Source organism: Spinacia oleracea, chromosome 3 (genome assembly GCF_020520425.1).
Source record: "Spinacia oleracea cultivar Varoflay chromosome 3, BTI_SOV_V1, whole genome shotgun sequence".
Classification (NCBI taxonomy): Eukaryota; Viridiplantae; Streptophyta; class Magnoliopsida; order Caryophyllales; family Amaranthaceae; genus Spinacia; species Spinacia oleracea.
The window spans coordinates 121,435,708-121,449,444 of NC_079489.1; positions in this window are offsets into that span (position 1 = coordinate 121,435,708).

Below are 13,737 nucleotides of genomic sequence, written 5' to 3' on the forward strand. Positions count from 1 at the left end.
CCCAGACCCATTCCGTCATAAAATTGATACGCGCTAAAAGACTCGAATTAATCTCAAACTCTACGGATTTTAGGAATCCGAATCTGACTAAACAAAACTGCCGAGACCCTATTTTCAACGCCTGGCTCTGGGCGCTGAAAATACCTGGGTACGTCTCTTTTCCTAATTCTTTGTGGATTAGAACTCTGCAATTCTATCTTTCCACAAACTCTTCCCTATAAATAGGCCCCTAGTTTCGACGTGAAAGAACACACAACAACACATAATTATATTCTGAGTATTGACTCCAACCCTTAGCCTAAGCCTCTCGCTGCGAAACTGTTCACGCGTTCTGTCGCAATCGATCCATAAATCGAACAGAACGTATCCTGTCCCATAATCGAGATTCGTTAAATATAAAGGAGAAATAGCAAAGTCAAAGTGGTTAGTTTTCTAAGAACCGTGACGCACCTCTCAAGGGTGCGTCGTAATGTGTCCCTTTTCGATGATTTAACTGCTTTCCTCGCCCTTTTTATGAACTGTTAAACTAACCTAATCTGAATGTTCTATCACGCCTAACAAATATAATATTTTTGGGAAATCGGATTATCATGCTAGGTCCCTTAATGCTATTTAAATCAGATAATCACGATCAAATTAGTATTATATGTTGCATATTGCTAAAATCAACTCAGATTAGTTTAATAGTTAACGCATGTCCCTTCAATTATTTATGCTGAGCTAGTAAGGATATCCTGCCTCTGGAGTTATCGACGAGCGAATTACTCCTCTCGGTAGTTACAGTCCCCCGAACCCTCAATCTCTACCTTGCGGGTGTATATTGAGAGATCCCCACACCAGGGATCACAAGGGAACCTACGGCCGTCGTGGTCAAACATAATTGCACTCCCTTTATGTCACGATAACCGGGTTTTGTCAGTTTTTCTCATTGTCGTTAAAAACTGAATGGCGACTCCTATATTACTAGTCAATTGGGTGTATACTCACAGGAAATCCAATTACACTTGATTGAATAAAAAGAATCGTCACACCCACGAGGGACAAGGTCACGCATTAGCCTCGCGCTTTTTCGACCCCTCCACAGTGGCGACTCCACTGGGGATAGTGAAGGAAATACTCGTGCTTGTAGGTAATCAAAATAGCCGAAGGGTGAAACGATCCTACCCCGCGTTTATTTCCCCATCAAGTAGGAACGACCTGAAAATCAGCATACTAATGTGAACGGGCAGAACATCATAACGAATCTTGGCTCCCTCGGGAGTTGGGACTAAGGATACCTTTTTTCGCCAATAGGGGGGTGCATACGCCGCGCATGTTTCCCACTCGGTACTTGTGCAGGTAGTACACCTATCCCGAACCCAATCGCTCGCCCATTAGGTCCCTCTCGCCTGCATGCCCCCTTGGCGTGCACTTGCGGGTTGGCCTCTTGAGCGAAATTCGTCTGTTGAAGGCACTACCTCGACCGGGGCATGTGTTGGATCTACGATAGAAGCGGTACCAAGCCAGGCGCAAATAAACTACCCATAGAAGCCTATCATAAACTACGTGGCATATTTAATTTTCAAATCCATGTTTGTAATGTAGTTATGTGTAGAGAAATATGTGATTGTGTGTGACAAACTATCCTAGAAAACCAACGACCTTAAAAAACTGCCCAAACATTCATAGACTAATTTGCCAAAGAGTTATATCAAAACACGTGTTCCGCAAACCCGAATGATCGCCACAAAATAAGCGACGCTCGGGATGGCCTGTAACGAATCCCACAAACGCTGTTACGCGTAAAGGACGTTATTGGCAAGCACGCAAGTCGAAGTCGCATAAACAGAAGACAGAAAATGAGAACCAGCCAGGGACGCATTTTCAACGCCCCTGGCTGGGCGCCAGAATTTCTCACGCCCCTAGCTGGGCGCTGAAGTTGCTGCTTGGCCTTCTGGTAAGGCGCAGCAGCTTCGATGCCCGCACGAAAGGAAAATACGTAGCACAAAAAATGTTCATCAAAAGAATTGCTACGAGGGCGTAAGAAAAGCACTCGCTTTCAAAAAAGCGACTCGTGAAAAATTAATAACTCTTTGTGTCGTTGTTAGGCCCCCTATAACGGCAATGCTCGGCACCAAAACCGAACATGCTAACAACTATGAATGTCACACAGGCAGGTGTTTCGAAAATCCAAAGAATGACCAAAATCAAAAAAAAACCAAAAAAGTGTACCGACAAAGAAAGAGCGAAAAAAAAAACCAATTTAGAGAGTCGAAGTCTAGACTAAGTAATGCTTGAAACTTTGGGAACCTAAACTTTAGCCTATCTTATGCCTAGGACTGGTCCTGCCACTTGGTGCCGATCAGGGAATCAACGGCTAGTGCGTCTCGAAGATACATCGCCAACACCAGGTTTAGTAACTCCAAGCTCCGTCCGTCGTCCCTCATTTCAAGGATCTCCGCTTCCCCAACCTCGATTCGCACCTCCAAACATGTCCATCGAAGATTTGCGAGACCAGATGGTCCAAATGACCCAACTTATGGGCCAACTGAAAAATGGAAAACGAAGCCTTAGCGGCTGCGCAAGCCAAAAATGACCTCGAAAACGAGAAGAGGATTGAAAAAATGGTCCTACAGCAAACCATGGGGAGCAAATACTTCTCCCTAGAGCCTGAACCTTTTCCTGGCAAATTACCAGAAAAGTTCAGTTCATCTGACTTACCAAAGTTCAAGGCCACGGACAACCCCCGTGATCATCTACTAAGCTTTGTGAATACCATGAACTTGAAAGGCGTGGACAAGTCCATTTACTTACATGCCTTTCCTTTGTCCTTGGAACCTGTGCCGCTCAAATGGTACTATCACCAGGACCCTAAGCTCTTCCCCACTTGGGAAGACTTTGTCAATGTCTTCATCAAGCAATACTCGTCGAACATGGATTTCAAAGTCACCATGCGCGAGCTGGAAGTTCTCTTCCAAAAGAAAAATGAGGGTTTCACAACCTACTTTGCTAGATGGAGGGACCAGGCGGCCCAGCTAATCAATAGGCCTCCCGAAACAGAATTGGTCCAAAAATTCATTGACAACCTGGACCCGGCTTACAGACAACACCTTAGGTACCTGGGACTCGACACTTTCAAAAGAGTTTATGATGTGGGAATAAAGATCGAGGACGACCTCGCCAAAACCATACAGAGCAAACCCACATATAAGACCAACACCTATAATCGGGGTAACACATCCCAAGCCCAAGAAGTCCATGCTGTAGAAGAGGCTCCCGCCCGAAGAAACCCTGTAAGATGGGTCCGAGACCGAAAGTTTGCCCCACTCGGGTCAACTTTGGTACAAGCCTTCGAAAGTCTAACCAATCACGGAAAGTTGAGACCTATAGGCCCCACTCGTGACCCTCCTGTCAAAAACAAATATTGGGTCGAAGGTACTTACTGCAAATTCCATCAAGGAAATGGGCATGACACTGAAAACTGTTGGACTCTAAAACATACGATCCAGGACATGATAGAGGATGAAGTGATACCTCTCCCTAACGTTGGCAAACCCAACAACAACAAGAGCCCACTCGGCTCTTGTCACATCTCTCTCGACCAACCAGAGAATTTCGACCCCACGGTGTATATTACACCTCAAGGTGCACCACTCGATGTGGTCCCTATGGATCGAATCGAGAGGGAAGTGTGCGGTGTGTGGAACGATGATGCTGAAGATATTTACCTATCTCAAGTCTCGGGCCAGGACCTCTTCACTGAAACTTGGCCCGGGTATGCTCTCATTGACACCACCCCTCAGGAGCCCGAGGTCGACAACCTCACCCGATCCGGAAGGATATACCAACCGGATATTCACCCACCTCCTATGGACGACATCCCGGTCAAGCAAACTCCTGAGAACGGGCGGCACGCCACCGTCGCGGAAGTCATTGAGAACCCTCTCCTGAAACAACTAAAAAGAACCAAGGCTGAGATCACCATCTGGGATCTTATGTGTACTTCAAAGGAACATCGCGAAAAGCTTATTCGCTCACTTGACCTCATCTCAGTACCTACAGATATCACACCTGACTCATTGGTTAGCCATGTCATGAGAGATGCCGGAGAAAAGGCCATAGTTTTCACAGATAACGACTTACCCAAAGAGGGGGGTGCTCACAATAAAGCCCTTTACCTAGTGGTTGGATGCAAAGGACAAAACATCCCCCTAGCGCTCGTAGATAATGGTTCGGCGGTTAATGTCTGCCCATTGCGAACCGCCCATTGCTTGGGGCTAGGAAACGATGATTTCCAAACCTCCACGCAAGGGGTACGAGCTTATGATAACTCCCGAAGGCCTGTATTGGGAAAAATCAACCTTACCATACAAACCGGGCCTGTGGCACGCACCACGGAGTTTCAAATTATCGACATCAAGCCCACTTTCAACCTCCTCTTGGGGCGACCCTAGCTCCATGACTTAGGAGGTGTGGCTTCTACCTTGCACCAAATGGTTAAACTTAACCATAACGGGGTAATACTAGAAATCCGCGCCCCTCCTCTCGACGTCAGTTGTACTATGGTTGGAACGGCCGAAACTACAGACGACCTTTATGGGTTTCAAATGGAAGAAACAATCCAGTTCATCGAAGATTATGATCCAGCATTCCTAGACCCGCATGCATCCCGAGTCATCCCTAGAATGCTGTTAGCTCAAGGCTATTTTCCAGGAACCCCATTGGGCATAAGGAAGAAGGAATGCACATTCCATCCTTTTCCCGACAAATCTACTCCCTTTGGCTTAGGTTATGAACCAACGGAGGAAGATATTGCTGACCGCCTATCCAGGCTACGCCTTAACAAAACCAAACAAACCACCCTCCTTCCCCCATATCAAAGGACCCTTAACGGGATGTTCGTTCGGGAAGGAGAAGAACACCCATGCTGTGATTTCCCTGAACCCTTCGTTCAGGATGGCTTGCTAAAACCCGGATTTGAAATTTTCCATGACTGCCACACCTTGGATGAGGCACCCCACCTCACCAAGACTAAAACAGCTGAAATATTGGACAACCAGGCTCTGTGGACATTGTTTAACGAATCGAGGCCTATGGAGGACGAGACTGTGGTGACTACCCTAGCTTTACAAGATGAAGGTTTCAATCCAACCCGGTTAATCTCTCCTGCATCAACACTAGAAGAGGTCGAGAACAGATGGGTGAAGACATATCAGTGGGTCAACGCAAAAGGAATGGAATTCAAGATGAGTTCCGGTGAAGGACCGAAGTTTTATGAGACTAAACCCCAGGCTTGAGCCACATAGAGCACCATTAGTAAAAGCGCCTAGTAGTTCTTTAGATTGATAGAAAAAAATAATAGAGACTTTAGATGGTCCTAAGGCCCTTTAGAATATGGGTCAGTTTTATTTCAGTGTGTTTTCCTTACTTTCCGAATCAATAAAGGCGTAACATTTCTCCTGAAATTTTTATTCTAACACTAAATAAACACCAAATGTACTTGCAAAATAAAAAAAAAAAAAGAAGCGGCCCACTATAGGCCCAACAAACAAAGCCCACTCGATTTTGAAATAGTGCCATGAGAATCAATTCCCGAAACCCACAAAATAAACCACACTATCCCATTCATATCCCCAAAATCTAAAAAGCCAACCAGTGTCAGAACAGATCCATGCAACCTAAAATCAAAGGAAATCAAAAATTTAAAACAATGCAAATGTTACCAAAAAAACAGATTCATAAAACATAGATTCCATCATACCCTTCACTACCAACCTACCTCCAAAGCCTACACAAAGATCTTCATAAATTCCGCACCCTAACTCCATTTTCAAAACTGTTTTGAGTCACCAATAGAAAAAATTAATCTGGACAAAAATGCGTAACGCTAACAGTCAAAAAGGCTCCAAAATAGCCTCAAAATTAACTTTAGCTACAAAGCAAAATATCAAGGCACAAAAAAAACGCAAGAACATGTGAAGCAAAGCGTCAAAAACTGACCGCCCAAGTCATTTTCAGCGCCCAGGGCTGGGCGCCGAAATTTCTGACGCCCCAGCCTGGGCGTTGAAACTCTCTGCCTGCCAAAAGTTTTCTTTTTCGAAAAGTGCTCGTTATTTTATCCGCACACAACGGAAAAATAATGAACACTTGGGGGGTACAGTACGTATCCAAATAGGTTTACCATACAGCTACACAAATTGGTCGAATTTTACGCAACCTATGAAAAAAACGGCAGATGAAAATAATGGCAAATACTTCACTCATTTGACCAATTAAGTAATATGTTTCCACTTCAGGACATATCTACCGAAATCCGGCATACTAGAACTTATTCTAAAGCTAGAACTACGCGCGACCTGATTCTGACAAGATACGTAGGCAATCCTTACCAAGGATTCGGTCCAAATAATAATAAAAAAATATATTCTTTGTGTAAAAAAGTGTTAGACATATAAAAGAGGAGAAACAAAATCGAATGGAAACTAAAAATACGCCTTTATTAAAGTATAATAAGAAGGGAAACAAAGTGCTAGGAATAAAAACAAACACAACTGAAATAAATAAAAGGGCACCTACACCCTAGCAAGAACTACACTACTCTAGTTCTTCCGGATCATCAAATAAAGTCTTGTAGAGAGCAATGTTCGCAGGATCCACCCCACAGTCTTCTGCGCAGCCCCAATATCAATCTCCATAAGAATCGGCTCCTGGACACTAACTTCCAAAGATGTCAAGGCTTCAGAAACATTCTCGATTATAGCCTGCTCAGCCTCGAAGGCACAGGCAATGGTGGAAGAAGGATTACTATCATCAACTGGACTAGCCACTGTTTCTACAGGCGGCTGAGCCTTCCTAACCCATACATTGTTCCGGCGACGATCTCCGCGAGAGCTTGCATTTCTTTTAACAACAGCAGGCCCCTTCATGTTAGACATCTTTTTAGGCCTGACACTGGAACGGGGAAGAACTTCCTTTCGCTTTCGATCAGGACGAGCTTTCACAGTCTTAAAACTATAGGTACGAGGTCTGGCAGAATCAGGACCCTCATACTTAACACGAATACGAGGTATCAAAAGCTCAGCCGGCTCCCCATTACGAGCCTCGGTCCTCACATCTTTGTCATCGGAACTCATCCACAACTTATAGTTTTCAGAAAGACCCACAAACCCATTTGTAGCCACGACCCAACGCGGGAGACCATCATAATACCTAGCCCACGCTAAGACCCGTGTTTGTGAAAAGGCCGCTACCTTAGGTGGTACCGTATCAGAAAAGGGGATAGTCTGCCTTAAACCATATTGACGCATGACTCGGTAAGGGAAAATATAAATGGGACGAGATAGCCCCAACAAAGAAACATAAACCGATACATCAGACCCCCCTGTCATAGTAGTAAACCCCACCATGGTACCACCCACTTAATAGAACAAATGCCATAAGTAAAAAAGGAGGTCCATTCGGCCTCGTCCTCGCCTTGGTGCAAGTATTTTTGGTTACCCAAAGCTATAGGGCGATAATGTTTAGGATCGGCAGGAGCTTCCAAAAGTCTAAGCCGTTCCGCAAGCCAAATCTGCAAAAACAGGTACGATCGAATCAAAAGAATGAAAAGAAAGAAAAAAGGGTTCCTGGGGCGCAGTTTCAATGCCCAGGACCAGGCGCCGATTATTCCAGCGCCCAGCCCTGGGCGCTGAAACTCAGCCCCCGGAAAAAGAAATATATGCAAAAAAAAACATGCATGTGCGCAAGGAAAAGATCGATTACCTGCAGGAATAGGGGACTCCCCTTAAAATATTCAGATTTGGCGCCCTTCTTCAGCTCATCCGCACTCAGTAAAGTCTCAGCAACAACCAACGGCATAATAGAATAGCAACTTTCCATCTGGCTAATCAAGGGGATCAACCTTATGTCACCGAACTCACCATTATTATTCGACAGCAAGTAATGATTCAGCAAGCAAAATACAAGGGCTCGAATGTTCAATTTTTGTTCGGTCATATTCTTACTAGGCCTAAAGTGATGTTTTATAAGTTTCGCCAAGTTAACCTTATCATCTACAACAATTTCAGCAAACATGTTATCATCTAGACCTAGGAAAGCCCTTATGGTTGTTTTACCCTCTTCAATAGTGCCAGGGGTAACAGGAGTAGCATTAGTAGGATAACCAAGGATCGCAGCAAACTCATCAGGCAAAGGACATATTTCATTGCCCCGAAAGGAAAAAACATGATGATCGGAGTCCCAAAAGCTTAGGGCAGCATGCAGAAAATTATAATCAATATTTATTTGTTGTAAACCTAAAAGTGCCTCTAAGTGGTATTCTTTTAACAAAGCTTTTTCTGTGGGAGTAAGGGCTCGTAGCCAACGCCTAACAGTCCGTTGGAGTGAGAAAGTAGGGATCGACATGGCAAAAGCAGTAAATAATTAGAGCACAGCAAAAAGAGAGAAAGAATTTGAGAATGGTGGAAAATAAGGACGTATCTAGCCCCTATCTATAGCTGAACGCACCCAAAAACATCCTGATCCCATTCGGAAACGTGTTTAGAAATCCGAAAATCAAATATTACCAGGAAAGAACTTTCAGCGCCCACCTTTGGGCGCCGAAATTTTTAACGCCTGAGCTTGGGCGCTGAAAATGAAGCCCAAGGCCCAGATTTCACAAAACACGGAATAGGAAAGGACTTAAGACCGTGTTGCTAAAACACGAGGCCCTATTACAAGTAAGATCAAGCCCAAAGCACCTTTAGCTCCCAAATAAGCAAAAAAAATAATAATAATAACATTAAAACTTGGTCGAAACTTAGACTCGTCTCAGAAAACGCTCATGTAAACTTTTCAAAAAAAGCAAGTTAAATATCATGGTCATTCTTCGAAACACCAAAAATATGTGTCGTCAAGTCATTGGTTTTCCAAATAGAAAATGTCTGTCTGTCAAAGGGATAATCCGGGCCAAGCCAAAACCGGATGTCGCCTGAAAACTAAAGTCGCACTCCACGGCTTCACTAAAATAGCACACTACTATAGGAGGTCGCTCGCACATACGAGCGTGACCCCAAACATGATTACAAGACGCAAAAAACAACTGACGAGCCCCAACGCTTGGGGGCTCGCAAAAAGTGGACTCCAACAAGGAGCGCGCAATCAAAATCACATTCCCAGACTGCGCCACGCACCATATCATGTTTGGATATCTCAAAAAATATATTGTCAAACAAAAATATACACAGTGTGGACCCACTTATAGGACACATCTAATTAGGAAATATTACGACCCACCAACAGGTTGTAATCACAAAAGCCCTTCTACATAGGCAAAATAAGAAATTAAAAATGGGCTCGCCCACTCTCAGCGGGCGGGGTCTGCGTCACTAGCCGCGCAGGTCCTCAGTTTTCGAAAGAAATAAAATCTTCAAATAGGCTCGTCATCTTCAGCCGGCGGGGTCTACGGCGCAAACCACGTAGGTCCTTATTTTCAAAAAAAACAAAATAAAATTTCAAAACAGATTCATCCACTTCTATCGGACGGGGCGTCCACCCTCAGCGGACAGGTTCGCCATCTTCAGCCGGCGGGGTCTACGTCACAAACCGCGTAGGTCCTTATTTTCAAAACATCAAAACAGATTCGTCCACTTCTATCGGACGGGGCGTCCACCCTCAGCGGACAGGCTCGCCCACCTTCAGCGGGCGGGGTCTGCGTCACTAACCGCGCAGGTCCTTAGTCGCTGCAGCGATAACCTTTTTCGGTTTTCCCTTTTTCCAAAAATTAAAGGATCGGTTTTCCCTTTTTCAAAAAATTAAAGGATTGGTTTTCCCTTTTTCCAAAAATTAAAGGATTGGTTTTCCGTTTTTCCAAAAAAGAACGATGTGCTGGATTTTCCTTCGTTTTACGTCCTATAAAAACAAGGGGGTTTTCTCGTTTAGCTAGCCCTGAAAATGAGAATCTTTAAAAACGTTTTACCTCATGATTGGGCTTGGCCAGGCCCAATTACACTTTACAGCTTTAATTTCGAAAACATCTGTAGCTACTCCCAATGACAAAGTGAGGGAGTTTTCTACGCACCTTTAGATCCTTCCAATGACAAAGTGAGGAAGTTTCTATACTATCAGTTGACAAATCCCAATGACACGTGAGGAATATGTCGACACTTCAAGTGATGACCCTTAAGTCAAATGTTATCACTCGGGGGCTCGTGAGACCCTCGAAAAACAGGTCACATACACCATGGCTTGTGTGACGCACTCCGTCTAATACTTTGACCATCGTCTTACTCCAAGACTCAGTCAAAGTGGGGGCTAACTGTAGACACCTACTTTTGTCCCCATTCCCGCAAGGGAAAGGTTCGATGATGAAAGCATAAAAACTCCACTTGACAACGCATCTCCTATAAAATAAACGAATCTCGATTCCCCATTTCATTTCACCCGAAACCTGCTATTTATGGAAACCTGCTAAAAATAGTAATTGCCGTAAAAGGTAGCGTCTAAAAGTGGCAAATCATAAAAGATAGAAACTTGTCAGAATTAGGTGTTGCACTCCAACATAAATCCTAAATGAGATAGAAAACCGCGAGAATCCTATTCCTAATAGGATTCGGAAATAGGAGTTACGTATTAATTAAAATCCTAACGAACCTAGAGTTCGTAACGGGCCCAGACCCATTCCGTCATAAAATTGATACGCGCTAAAAGACTCGAATTAATCTCAAACTCTACGGATTTTAGGAATCCGAATCTGACTAAACAAAACTGCCCAGACCCTATTTTCAACGCCTGGCTCTGGCCGCCGAAATCTTCGGCGCCCAGGCCTGGGCGCTGAAAATACCTGGGTACGTCTCTTTTCCTAATTCTTTGTGGATTAGAACTCTGCAATTCTATCTTTCCACAAACTCTTCCCTATAAATAGGCCCCTAGTTTCGACGTGAAAGAACACACAACAACACATAATTATATTCTGAGTATTGACTCCAACCCTTAGCCTAAGCCTCTCGCTGCGAAACTGTTCACGCGTTCTGTCGCAATCGATCCATAAATCGAACAGAACGTATCCTGTCCCATAATCGAGATTCGTTAAATAAAAAGGAGAAATAGCAAAGTCAAAGTGGTTAGTTTTCTGAGAACCGTGACGCACCTCTCAAGGGTGCGTCGTAATGTGTCCCTTTTCGATGATTTAACTGCTTTCCTCGCCCTTTTTATGAACTGTTAAACTAACCTAATCTGAATGTTCTATCACGCCTAACAAATATAATATTTTTGGGAAATCGGATTATCATGCTAGGTCCCTTAATGCTATTTAAATCAGATAATCACAATCAAATTAGTATTATATGTTGCATATTGCTAAAATCAACTCAGATTAGTTTAATAGTTAACGCATGTCCCTTCAATTATTTATGCTGAGCTAGTAAGGATATCCTGCCTCTGGAGTTATCGACGAGCGAATTACTCCTCTCGGTAGTTACAGTCCCCCGAACCCTCAATCTCTACCTTGCGGGTGTATATTGAGAGATCCCCACACCAGGGATCACAAGGGAACCTACGGCCGTCGTGGTCAAACATAATTGCACTCCCTTTATGTCACGATAACCGGGTTTTGTCAGTTTTTCTCATTGTCGTTAAAAACTGAATGGGGACTCCTATATTACTAGTCAATTGGGTGTATACTCACAGGAAATCCAATTACACTTGATTGAATAAAAAGAATCGTCACACCCACGAGGGACAAGGTCACGCATTAGCCTCGCGCTTTTTCGACCCCCTCACAGGTGTATCATTCTCAAAATGCATATCACTGAACTTATGCTTAAGCTCTATATAAGGTATACTATGGGGTAAACAATAGACAATCATCTCAGGCATAACATCCATCTTCCTCAAATGTGGCATATTCTTAAGTATAGCAACATAATTGCAAGCAAATCAATCTTCTTCACATACAAGTGTGGAGTCTCACTATCAAGCTTCTTTAACTATCCTAGATTGGAAAACTTTGAGGGCAACATCTCAAATCCTGAAACACACAACTGAAAGTCTTACTAACGCGTTCCCATAACAGAAATCAACCCCCAAAGAGAAAACAAATTAAGTTCTTGGAGCCATACAATTTCAATGCACAAGTATATGCTTAATCATGAATTATGATGCAATTAATCACATAAAGCAAGATAAAACATGATCAAACCTAAATACAAAATTATACAATCAATACTTAACAGTTAGCATTTAATTAGATGCATACTTAAATTAAAAGCCCTTCTTAATCTACCCTTTCTCACTTGAAAATAAATAACAATTACAAAATTAATTTAATATATAACTTCAAACTTAAACGAAATTATTAAAATTAAAATAAATAATCGAATAATTTAATTAACTCGAATAAACGAATTTCCGAAAATTAAATAAATAAACAAATAATTCATTTCGGAAAAATTAAAAAAAATCGGAAATAAATAATTTTTTTTTTTTGAATAATTCGAATTAAGTGTAAATTAAATAAATAAATTCGAAACTTTCATTAATTTCAAATATCGTAAAATAATTGGTATTTGGCTTTTCAAAACATTGAGTACTCAAAAACAACGTTTTAACTTTAGGAAAATAAATTTCAAAAATCCTAAAGTTCCGCAAAGACCACTTTGAATAGTATGAATTACTATCAAGTAGCTTTTTAAATCGTAGTTTAAGGATTTACCACTTTGCATTATTAATTAATGCAAAGCAGCTCTTAAGCTAGAGATCTGATACCACTTTGTAACATCCTGATGATTCCTTATATTTATAATTCCATTTTCCACTAATATAAAAGAATTACCAAGATATTACAGCCACCGTGAAAACGGCTAAGGCTATTTACTAGAATTACGCAGCAGAATTTAACTAACTTCAAATCAAAATAATAGTTAATGGTATGACTACAAAGTCGGAACCGCTACGGCCCAAAACAAAAAACGTTAGAATCCATTAACTAATGATTAAATAGTTGGTTTAGTCATGACTATAAAATAAATAGAGTTTATAAAATACGGAAGTAGAAAACCTAAACTCTCAACACAATCCCATGATAACTTCTTCCGCAAGTTATCTCTAAAAACCTGTTTATTCAAAATGTACTCCCCAACAATGAAAATTCAATGGTGGATCATCATAGGGTCATTAAGGCAAAGGCCATGACCAAAAGACATGAAGCACGAAGTCAACAAAAGTTGAATACGAACAAGCGAGAACAACATTCTATCCTAACATGCTTCACTCGAATAATAATAATCCACATGCAAAAGCCATTTAATAACAAGTAGACATGAAGACAAGACTCGACACTTGACACGACTCTTGACTCACAGATTAATTAAGAAGTAGCTTCGAATGGGTAAAAGAAAATATCCATAAAAGGAAAGAAAAAGTTGTTGGGATCCCTCCAACCACCAAATTAAATAAAGGTCGGACTCCTACCGACAGTCAAGCCATACCGACGGAATTCCAGGTCATAAAAGCATAAAAATAAAGAAAGAATGAAACAACGTCTTGTATCATTCAAGGAGTACAAGTTTTCCAGCAAGACTCCCCCCATTGTTCATACTCAAGGTATATACGTTCCAAGAGTTTTGAAGCTCATTCAGGTTGCACTTTACGTTAATTAATATTTTATTCACAAGGTGAACTCACGACACGACAACAAGTCATCAAATACAAGCAACCAAACATTGACACTTCGTTTTAACCCTTTAGGACTTGTGATCAAACATATGATTCAAGTGATATTAC